Genomic DNA, 11796 nt, shown 5'->3' with positions numbered 1-11796 from the left:
TGCATTATTTTCAGAAGGATCATTATTTAGTGACGTCAATCCTCAGTGATTTCCCAGAAATCCACAAATTTTATATGAGTAATAGACTAAAAATATAAGGCAAAAACCTGGACATTCTGTAAAAATTTGGACAGCTGCAAGGTATGTTCAGAAATTAAAAAAAAAAGAATCTACATTTTTAAAAACTATAGCAAACTTACACCACACATGAAATGCTTTTAAACTTCAGTTGTGTCAGATCACAAAGACAGTATTAGCATTCTTTTCTGTGCCAACATTCAGAAATGCCGCTGCAGACATGAATGCTGGTATTGCACTACTGACTGACCGATCAGCATCTGCCAAATACACCCCCTTGCACCTTGCACCCAGGGAGGCTGCCCCTTTCACCCTACCCTGGCTGCACTTCTGCTGTAAGCTTTCTAGCGGAAGTTATTAGTAACTATTTCATATTTTGCGTTTTTGTTCTACATTATGAGATACAGTGTTCCACATTTTCAAAATGGAAGATTGAGAGCTTTGCAGAAAGAATGCATTCCTAATCTCTTTTTATTAAGTTTCTAAATGCAAGTAGTTTAAGTATTTACATCAAGCCCATTAACAGACTAAATTCCACTGAGTTGAAGGTCGTATAAGAAGATGACTCAGTGAGAAAATTCCATAATTGGATAAATTAGAGTAGACAGTTTATCTGTCTATTTTTTCTTTGAGACATAGGAGAAAACCAGAGTACTTAGAAGAAACCCACATGGGCATTGTGAGAACATGCATTCTCCACAGACAGCAATCGGAGGCAGAAATGAACCTTGACCCAGGAGATGACAGCCAACACACTAACTAGTACCATTCCAAAGTATGGTTTATTCTACCAAAGTGGACAATGTAGGCAATCTGTGCAAGTCTTCTCATGTAGGACAAGGACCCTACACCCTCCATGCATGGGCCTTTAACTCATGTACCCCCTCTGCCATGCCAGCTTACATAAGTCTCCCTGTAGTTGCAAAAGCTCAGGCAGGATATAAAAACTTCTGTGGATTGCATATTCTGTCTGCCTGTTGGTCTCAAGCAAAAGGACTTTGAGGAAAGCGAATCAAAAATATAAATGAATACCATGTGCCCATAGGAGAAGGAAGAGGTACAGTTTGGGAGCAAAAAATAATATTCGCATTTAGGAAAACATTAATGTAATGTTACACTATTCCAGGAAAGTATCAGTTTATGAAGAGTCTGTTGTTAGGTAGACTGAACTTGTAGTCTCCTGACTGGTGGGTATCTGGTCACTCTGTCAGGGTTCATACACTGGTATTGAAGAAATATAACTAAAATAAAAGAACTAGCATCAGGCAGGTTAGTCTCACTAGAGAGGATGTCTATTAACAGCAGGGGATGTTTTAATGAGGCCTATACTGTGCATGAACAGCTATTACCTTGCTGCTAGATCCTAAATATGAAGTTTTAATGTCTAAGTGACTTTTTTAGAGGAGTATTATTTGTTTTTCATTAGGATAAAGGGAAGTACATTTTCTTGAAGAGCCTGTTTATTGTAATGAGTTATGCAGAGATACATGAAGTCTTTGGGGGAATGTTAAATTGTGTGTTGATAAGTAAAGTACAGCTGCTAGAGTCTGTATATATTGCAATGTGTACTATAACCACTTCCACATTAAGACTATTGTATAACATTGTTGTAATAAGAATGAATGCATTCCATAATGCACTCCACCTAGAATATAACAGGAAAGTGCTTGAGATGTGTGAACTGTTAGCATCACGACCTGCAGTTTTGTACAGAATAAACGTCACTGGTTTGACTGAAATGCTAGTGTATCTTGTTGTTAATAATACTAGGTAATGAATGATATTAGTGGTTAAACAGAAGCACATATCATGACAAAATAGATATCACAGCTTTAATTTTTCCCAGGAATAGAAACCCTATTATCAGATGTAAAAATTGTTAGAGTGATAGATTATAAAGAGAGAAATACTGAAGCGTATTAATACTTAAAAGCTGCTTTCTGATTTGACCAAGTTGCTCTCCCCCCAACAAAATCATCATCAATTCATGTGTAAGTAAACAAATCGTAGAAGTACAGGGATGCATTCTACTGAATCTGAAAAGGCAACTAGTACTATTTTACATGCAGAGTAGATTTTATGGTATGATTATTACAGGGATACAAATGTTTCACATATTTAACCCATTAAAAGGGGAAAATGCATCTCTTTGTTAGATCCTTACTCAGGTGAAGTAATCCCTTTTTAGAAAATCAATGTGAGAACAAAGGGGTGCATGACTTATATGCAGACATATAATTGGGTTCCTTGGCCAGTGTCATGTAAAAGTCAAGTACTAAGCATCAGCAGGTCACAATTTGCCTTATTTAAGTAAAGGCTAATTATTTTGGAAGTATTTCTGGTAAATTCTAGCTACATATGCAACTACTCTGAAGCCAGAGGTGTGAAACTGTATTTTATCATAATGTGAAGATGTGTGCAGACTTTGGAAAGCATCAGCAACTGACATATCTATACCTTTCATTATACTTTGCAAAGATCTTGCTAACTAGAGCTTTACTTAAAATGCTATAGCTAGGACAACACCTCCAGTATATTAATTAATTCTGGGTTGACCATTTTGTACAAATCTGTAGTTAAAACAACAGAGAATAATGTGAGACGAGTAAATAAGTAACTCTGGAAAAAAATAAGCTCACAGCTGTGTGTGCTTACAGAATAAAAATAATAGGCTAAGAGTTTGAAGCTGCCTTCTATCACCTTGGCAGAGGAAGTACTGTTGCAAGCTTTCTTTGGTATTTGAAGAGCCATCTCATAGTTGGGACTGGCCAGATACTGCAAGCCATTTTGATTGCAGTTCCTATAAAGTCTACTGATTTCATAATCATGGTTGGAGCCTGATGCTTATTTGTTTCTGAGAGGAATCAGAAAAACTGCTGCCTTAAAGGAGTAAAGCACAAGTAGGCAGAGCCTGCAGTGATTATAAGATCTTAATATACTGTTTACAGTTGGTTGGGTAATTAATAAAAGTACTTAAATCTAGTTACGAAAACCTTTGGTAAGGGTCTGTAGACAAAAGTCAAACTGCAAGAAATGTATGCGGCTTTGGTCTCTTACAGCTGTAAATTGCCAACAATTAACATTTCAGAGATGCGCAAATTAGCCACAGTTAATTAAACATATTTTACTGTTTATAACAATAAGTTAAAATGGTGTGTGAGTGTATGTCCATGCATGCGTATATGTGTATGTATGTATGAGAACTATAGGAAAGGCTAAAGGAATTATGTTTTTTAACATAGTGTACAGAAAGCAGTAACCTGACAATAGTAAATCAGCATTATTTTGTTACAGTTCATTCTAATGAAAATAAATAAATAATAACTATACAGCTGGAATATTTTGTTATTCATGAAAAACAGAGCAAAGCATAACTATATGGGTTTTGTTGTTCGTTGAAATAGTGTAGGCATTCTACCTTCAATTAAATATGCAGCAGAAAGTATGAAGCTTTAAGCACAGAGAAAATTTATCAAACAGTTCTTTTTAGATATAAATTAGTGAAATACATGCAAATTACTTGCCTGTTAATGTAAATATTTCAGAAGTAATCATGTAAATTGAAGATCCATCCACAACCTCTTTTTCCCATTTTTGCACATGGGGTTGGGGTGTCACTTCAACAGTGACAATCATCTAGAGCCAGGGTGTACACCACCAGGATATCTATGGCCAATTTAGAGTACCCAATCCACCTACTGCATGTCTTTGGAATGTGGGAGGAAACCAGAGCACCTGGAGGAAACCCACACGAACACAGGGAGGACATGCATACTCTGCACAAAAGGCACCCCAGCCAAGAATTGAACTAGGAAATCTCTTGCTGTGAGGTGACAACACTTTTGCTGCACTACTGTACAGCAATCCTGTAAGCATAAGATGAGTGTCTTTATTACAAAAGTTAACTGCAGGGTTGGTACAGTGCAAACAAATGCAGGTAATAAGTGATATAATTTATAGTCATTACGTTTAAGTGCAGCAGGCATGACCATGCATCGTGCATAAGAGCAGCTCAAGCACAATTCAGAATCACAAGCTGCACTAATGCTAATCAGTTAGAAAGTGACTGCGAAAGCCTAATGCAAATAAGGGAATAATGAGATGCAAATGAGGAATGTGTGAAAACTCTGTGGTTTTCTTATATAAATGAGGGGTCTATATTATGTGACTGAAGAATATCTTCTTCGAACAAATAATAGTCAACACATATACAGCGAATGCTGTAAACCTCAAACGGCCACGTCTCTTGACTTTTTTCCTTGGGAAAAAAATCAGTTGGCCATTATTGAGAATCACCCTTTTCTTCAATGTAGAGTGATCTCGTAGTTGGTATATTTAGTTAGGGGGTTGTGGGGGCGAAGCCCCCACTTGATTAGTGTTTTAAAGTTATTTTTTTATTTTATGTCCACGTGAATTTTTTCCCCAAGGAAAAAATTTGAGAATGTGGCCGTACATGGTTTACAGTGTTCACTGTATATGTGTAGATTATTATGTGTTCAAAGAAGAGATTCTGCGATCACATAATATAGGCCCATAAATGAGTGCCTCTTCCTGCATTTTGCGATTCATAGTCACTCTTTGATACATATCTGTGACATGAATAGATGGGTTATAAAAAGCACATCTGCGCCTTTTCAATTCATTTAGCAATTTGCGAAAATGCTTGGTTACATTGCAAGCCTGTCTACTTCTATCTTTGAGTTGCTCATTTTGGTAGCACCAAAACCTGGTCTGTAAAGTACTCCTCAAAAGCATAGGAGAAGAAGGTACAGACAAAGAATAACTCTCCTTAACTTTGGTGAGCAGGAGTTATTAGATATGTTTAGAGTGGTTTGATATATAATAAGGACTTTGATGAGCTTATATTGACCATAAACATGAAATTTTGGAATGGATGGCCTTCCTATATCTGTGGATACCAAGGTATATATAGCCCTCACTATACTTGCCATAGGGACCTTTCAGAGACAGACTAGAGGCACGTATATCTCACCAGCTTCTGTCTCAAGGATACTGCAGCAGTTCCTTGATATTCTCTTGGCACATATGGATGAACATATCTATTTTCCAGTATCACCAAAGGACTGAGCCACCATCACATGTGCCTTCTACGGAATGGCATGCTTTTCTGGAGTGCTTGATGTGATAGTTTGTACCCATGTTGCTATTAAGACCACATATGGACCATAGAGGAATTAGTACTCTAATAGGAAAGGCCACTATTTTATTAACTGCCAGATAGTGTGTGATGCTTGAAGGTGCATCACTAATGTGTCAGGCCAGCATGCTGGTAGTACCCATGATTCTCAAATCTGACACATAAGCTCACTGTACCATTTCTTCCTGCCCCATGATCACCTAGTTGATAAGTGTAGAGTATTGTAGGGTTGTTAATCATAGCAATTTTTGTACTACTATTGTGATATAGATAGTATTAAGTAATCACATCCTGTTTTGTTATGTGCCCCCTCAATTTCTGTAGTGCTATTGTGATATAGATAGTATTAAGTAATCACCTCCTGTTTTGTTATGTGCCCTCTCTCTGTTTTGCTTTTCAGATGACACAGGATACTCACTCAAAACTTTGCTAATGGCACTAGTCTGTAATCCTCAGGGAGCTGGTTAGAAGTGCTTTAATAACACCCTGTCCCAGACATGGATATACATTCAGTGAATGTTTAGCTTATTCAAGGCCCATTTCTCTTACCTGGACAAACTGAGGGGGGGTGCCTTTAGTATGAGCCTGTTACTGCATGCAGAATGTTTATGGTCTGTTGCATTCTGCATAACATGAGCATTGGTTAGTCTGATGTGCAGCTCCCACAACCAGTCACTGATAGTGGCAGAGCAGCTTCCTCTGCCATTTGTCCTACCAATGACAATAGCCATGGTGACTAGTAGATGGCACTAGCACAGCAACCCAGCCAGCAGGCTCATGCCTATGCATGGCTGCACGGGTAAAGATGCGGCTATGGCCATGATATTCAGTATGTGACAGTGCAAAATTATAAATATAATTCTTGATGCGTGTAATGTTACTTTGTTACTTTTTGAGTATGCTGACTGGTGCATGACCAACTTATACTGTGCATTAGTTATTTCTCCACATATAATAAACAAAATATGTTATCACATAATATTAGCCACCATCATATGTACAGTGCTCTGTGATAAGTAGCACAAGTGCTAGTTATACAGGCAGACTTTGCCTAGACTTTGCATGAACTGTAAGGAACAGGTGTTATGAAATCATTTTAGGGGTATAATGTTACTGAAACTGTATTTACTTCTTAAAAGAAATGTTTGTTGTTGTTCATCATGAAATGCATTATTGCTACTGCTATTCTTTATATACACATATATATATATATATCCTTGGCCCTCTTCAAAAGGAACCTTGACGATTGGATGGGAGATAGGAAATTCACCCTGGGGATCATGTCAGTCACCCTGCTAGACAGGGGTCCAGGGAAGTAAATATTGTGGGAAGAAATATACAGGGAATTGCTATAGGCCCTAGGGCCGATAGCCTAGTACCAACCTATGAACCAACCTATGAACCTATAAATATATATATATATATATATATATATATATCTCTACTTCTAAACCTCAAAATCCCATATAATTGAAACTCATTTTCACGAGACAAAAATTGTGAAACCTTGAATATACCCAAATGTTGAATTTTTCCCAGGGTAAGTAAACACGTACCCAAACATAAACAAAACACACACTGTTGTAAATAAAACCCAATTAGTTGGTGGGGCTATGCTCCCCAAACTCCCCAATGTGGGGGGCTGTGCCCAACACCCGAACTATATATAATAACTCAAGATCCCAGTACAGTGGATAAAACGCCATTGATGAGCAAGTGCTATATACCAACTCCGAGATCCCAGTACAGTGGATAAAACAGCATTGTTGAGCAAGTGTTTACTTACTTGGGAAAAATTCGCTGTTTGGATATTCAAGGTTTCAGGATTTTCATCTTGCAAAAATGAGTTTGATTATATGGGATTTTGAGCTTCGGAAGGGGCTCCATATATATATATATATATATATATATATATATATATATATATATATATATATATATATATATATATATATATATATATATGGATCTACTTTGAAATGCACTTTCATGTAAAAATAAAAATAAAACCTAAACCAAAAAAAAAAACTCCACTAAACACTATTATGCAGGGGGGTAAGCCCCCCACACACCCCTACTTTAATATTCTCACTCTGAGATCGCACTACAGTGGGGAAAAGGGAATATTCCCTTATCCCCACTGAACCACGATCTCAGCAATAGTTTGCTTAGTTGTACATCAACACTAAATATGTACAACTAACTTTACATGCAAACTGCATGTTTTTATTTCTTTTCTGTTTTTTTTTTTTTTTTTTAATTTTAATTTTTATTTTTACACGAAAGTGCATGTTCAAAAAAATGTACTTTCACGAAAGTGAAGTCACTAATTTACATTTTGATGAAATGTAAATTCACTGGATCAAATGGGATCTTTATATATATATATGTATTTTTTACTCCCTACTGAAATACAGCATTCAAAATGCCAAGTGCAGAAAACCCAAAGAAAGGCAAATATTGAAAATCACTGTTTTTGCTGGGGGGGGGGGACAAGCCTCCCTTCATCCTGTATATATATATATATATATATATATATATATATATATATATATATATATATATATATCATCTCAACTCCAACATTGATATACCTCGGAGAAAAGGAAATATGCTGAGAAATGGCATCTTGGACTTGGTATATGCAAGTGTGATCCTTCAACCATTCAGTCTCCACATTTTGGGACTCTGTCTAGTGGGTCCTGGCATTTCAAATATTTATTAAATCTTTTTATGTTGTTGTCTCTTTCTTTTCTTTCATGTACAAGGAATAAATGAATAAGGGCAACATTTGTCGGTTTAATTTCTCCAGATCTTTTGGGTTTCTAATACTACTACAGGAATGGAATGCATTCCTAAGCCAAGGTATGACTGAAATTCATGAAATTAGTATTGTTTCAATCTTTGATGCTAGCCAAAAGTGCTTCGTGCAGCACCTGCAATGTACCCAGAACCGACTCCATTTTCAATTCATATGGAGTTACATGTATCAAAAGCATATCTGAATACAACTGTCTTTTTTTATGAGACCCATTGCTCCTACTACTATTGGAACAGTCTGGGTATCTTTCTTCCACATTGCCCTCATTTCTGCCTACAAATCCTGGTATTTTATGACTTTATGGCTCTCTGTATGTAAGACACTGTAGTCACTGGGTGTGGCAATTTCAATGATCAATGCTATTTTTATCTTCTTTTCACGGACTACTATATCTGGTTTTCTCACATCTATTATTTGAACTGATGCTAAAGCATGATCCCATGTGATATAAACTTCATCATTTTCTATAATGCTTTGTGGCTCATTTCCAATGCTTCTCTGCTACTTTAATATTGTGTGGCTCATTTCCAGTGCTTCTCTGCTACTTTAATATTGTATTGTTTGCTCAATCCCCAATGCAGCAGTCTTACTACTTTATTATGCCTTTCAGTACACAGGCCCTCTGCCTTTAGTGTATCTCACCCAGCAACAAGATGTGCGACTCTTTCTAATTCTTTTTTATAGAACCTACATTTGGCTGTTTCTCCCATTTGTTCCATGGACTTTATAAACCAGCATGTATGTAGTCCACAGTCCTGGACCACCAATATTAACCTTTCATCTTTTGGTTTTAATTCAACTCTCCTTAACCATTCCTGTCCTGTGTCAGATCCTGATTGACATGAGGTTGTTCCAGGAGATTTCTGTACTTTTAACTATGTTTACAACTTTTCCACATTTCATGCCATCTCATCTGATCCTTCTCCTTATATTATTTCATTTTTTTTGTTCATTTGCTGCCTGATTCTTGTTTACTTCTGGTTTGATTTCCATTCCTGCTTGACACCAATATGTTTCTGCTAAACTTTGCAGGGAAGTCATCTTAGGCTTGTTCTCCTTGTATTTTAAAATTTCATTATGTTTAGATTTGGTGGGGTCAGCAGATAGGTATGCAGTCCTATGACTGCAGATCCATATACATGTAATCAGTTTCATGCAGGCCTATACCTTCTTCAGAACAAGGAATATATAATCTTGGCATGCTTTGATTTTTACTTATTATTTGATAAGCATGAATCATTTTTCTTGTTTTCCTGTCCAATTGATCCAACAGTTTTTGGGCTAGTCAATCACCCCAAAACTGTAAGTTAGAGCAGGAAGAGCAAATTGGTTTCTAGCTTGGGCTTTTTGTGCCTAGATGTCAGGGCTGTTTTCAGTATTAATTTTAGTCTTCTAAAATATTCCTTATTGAGTTTTTTCACATTTGTTTCTGTTTTATTGTTGATCCTTCAGCAATTTGCAAATATCTATACACTCCCATCTGCTCAAGTTCCTTTATATCACAATCCTGTTCCAGACTGATATTTTCTTGGTGCTGCAGCTTTCCTGCTTTAAACATTGCTTCTGCACATTTATAAAAAAACAAATGGCATTTTTATATAATCTGAGAAAGGTTTGATCATTTGCAGTTGTGCTTTTAGCTTCTCATCTGATGAACTTTACAGTTTTTAATCATCCACTTATAGAAGTTTGTCTTTACAAATTGTTGTTTACTGGGATCCAAATTGTAACTATGACCTAATTTGTTGAGTAGACAACTTAATATGTTAAGGGCAAGAGAAAAGAGCAGTTGTGACAAAGAGTCACCCTGGAATATCTCCTTTTGAATTTTTATCCCTGGGATAATAATTTATTCTTTATCATGGCTTAGCTGCAGAGTGGTTTGCTACTGTTTCATGGTCACTGTAATATAATTGATCAGTCTAGGTTGTATTATATACATCTGTAAGTACTTCTTTATCCATGAATGTGGGATGCTGTCAAATGCTTTTTGAGAGGGTACAGAACAGCAATCGAAAGAGTTTTTGTCTCTATGGGAAGAATTGACTGATTTTCATCGATTCATTAGCCATATAGACCCACAAAGCATTAATTTTTTTGGATAGTACTCTATCCAAAGACATGGTTAACAAAAGTTTCTTTTTCCATCATTTATTGTAAGGAGACATTCTCTAATTCATATTTATGCTTTACAAGCTGCCACCCCTTCCACCAAAAAAGAGCCATAGTCAAAGGAAATATGGTGTGCTTGTCAAGATTTACATCAAATGATCAGGATTTTTTGAAAGAGTTGGATTTTTTATGCTCCCTATTTTTAAATAGAGGCTATCCCATAGGCCTTATCAATGACATAAAAACTTAAATTTTAAACCTAAGGCCAACAAGGTTTGCCCTTATTCTGTCCTCCCATTGTAGGGAATTGACTGAGTTATAACCAAGGCTTTGTCATACCACCGAGAATAGTAACTTGATTAAAAGGTAACTTCAACTCACACTAGGTAGAGCCTTGGTTATTCCTTATGGTAATGGCACACACAGATATGTTGCATCTGTTAGAAGGAATTGGGATCTTGTATTCCATGGGGAATTAAGAGCCATCTTATGTGCCAAACCCACCATTGTGTTCAGTAGAGGAAGAAACTTAAAAAATATATTGGAACAAAATCAGCAAGAAGAGAAATCACACATGAACAAAAACCACATGAATGTTTGCAGATGTTGTAAGCAGTGTAGATTCATCAATGTGGAAAATCATGATCAAACTTTCGTATGCCCCAGACGATGTTGTTGTGACTATTTGGGGGGTGGTTTACATCGCCTGCTGTACAGCATGTGAAGTTTTTTTATGCCTGCAAAACCATGAGAAAATTAAAAAGACAGAATTAAGGAGCATTCATATGATGTTAAAAAGAACAAATCCGTGAATGCCCTTTACAGTCATACTAGATTATGCATCAGCTTCAAGAAATTCATTTTTTAATAATTGATAAAGTAGTTTTGAGAAACACAGGGGTGATATAGACACTCTTTTAGAATTTAAAAAACTGTGTTGGCAGTTGCGTTTAGCAACAGCTCTCCCCTGTTTAAATGATGCAGTGTCTATTGTGAGTGTTCTGAAAAAAAGAGCTAATAATTTGTAATTTATTTTTAATCTAATTATAATATACATAACTTATATTATGTTTTTAAAACAAGAAGAGCGTTTTTATAGCAAAAAGAGTATCTTACAAGTATGCTTATTATTGATCTTTATCATTGTTTCACGTTATGTGTTTAAGTGCATGCCCCTTTAAATTTGTTCATGAATTTCTACAACTAGTAGAGATTGGTTACTTTGTATCCAGCCAGTTCATGTTCCTAGGATATTTAAAGTGCAATTAAGTTTTTTTGGCATTAACTCTGAAGAAGTCTATAATTTTTAGATGAAAGCGCTTAGCTAATGCACGTGTTTTCATGCGTTCTATTTTTGGTTTCTGGTATGAATAAATCTGGGTCTTCATCCATCTGTTTTCTATGCAAGCTTGAAGCATTGTGATGAAAACCCCAGTCAATATAACAGCTTTTCCAAATGCTGAAAAGTGTTCCAGCTTGAAGGTATTGTAGGACAGCTCTTAATCATGGAAACAGTAATACCAAGAATGAACCCAGTGCAGCTTGCAAGGAATATAAAATATTGAATCTGTGGTTCAACAGCACAGGACGATGTTTTACAACAGTACCCACCAGCCATTTCATGCAG

Source organism: Protopterus annectens, chromosome 6.part0, assembly GCF_019279795.1.
Source record: "Protopterus annectens isolate FY-2018-M chromosome 6.part0, PAN1.0, whole genome shotgun sequence".
Classification (NCBI taxonomy): Eukaryota; Metazoa; Chordata; order Ceratodontiformes; family Protopteridae; genus Protopterus; species Protopterus annectens.
The sequence above is the reverse complement of the archived record's forward strand: the minus strand, read 5'-3'. Positions refer to the sequence as shown.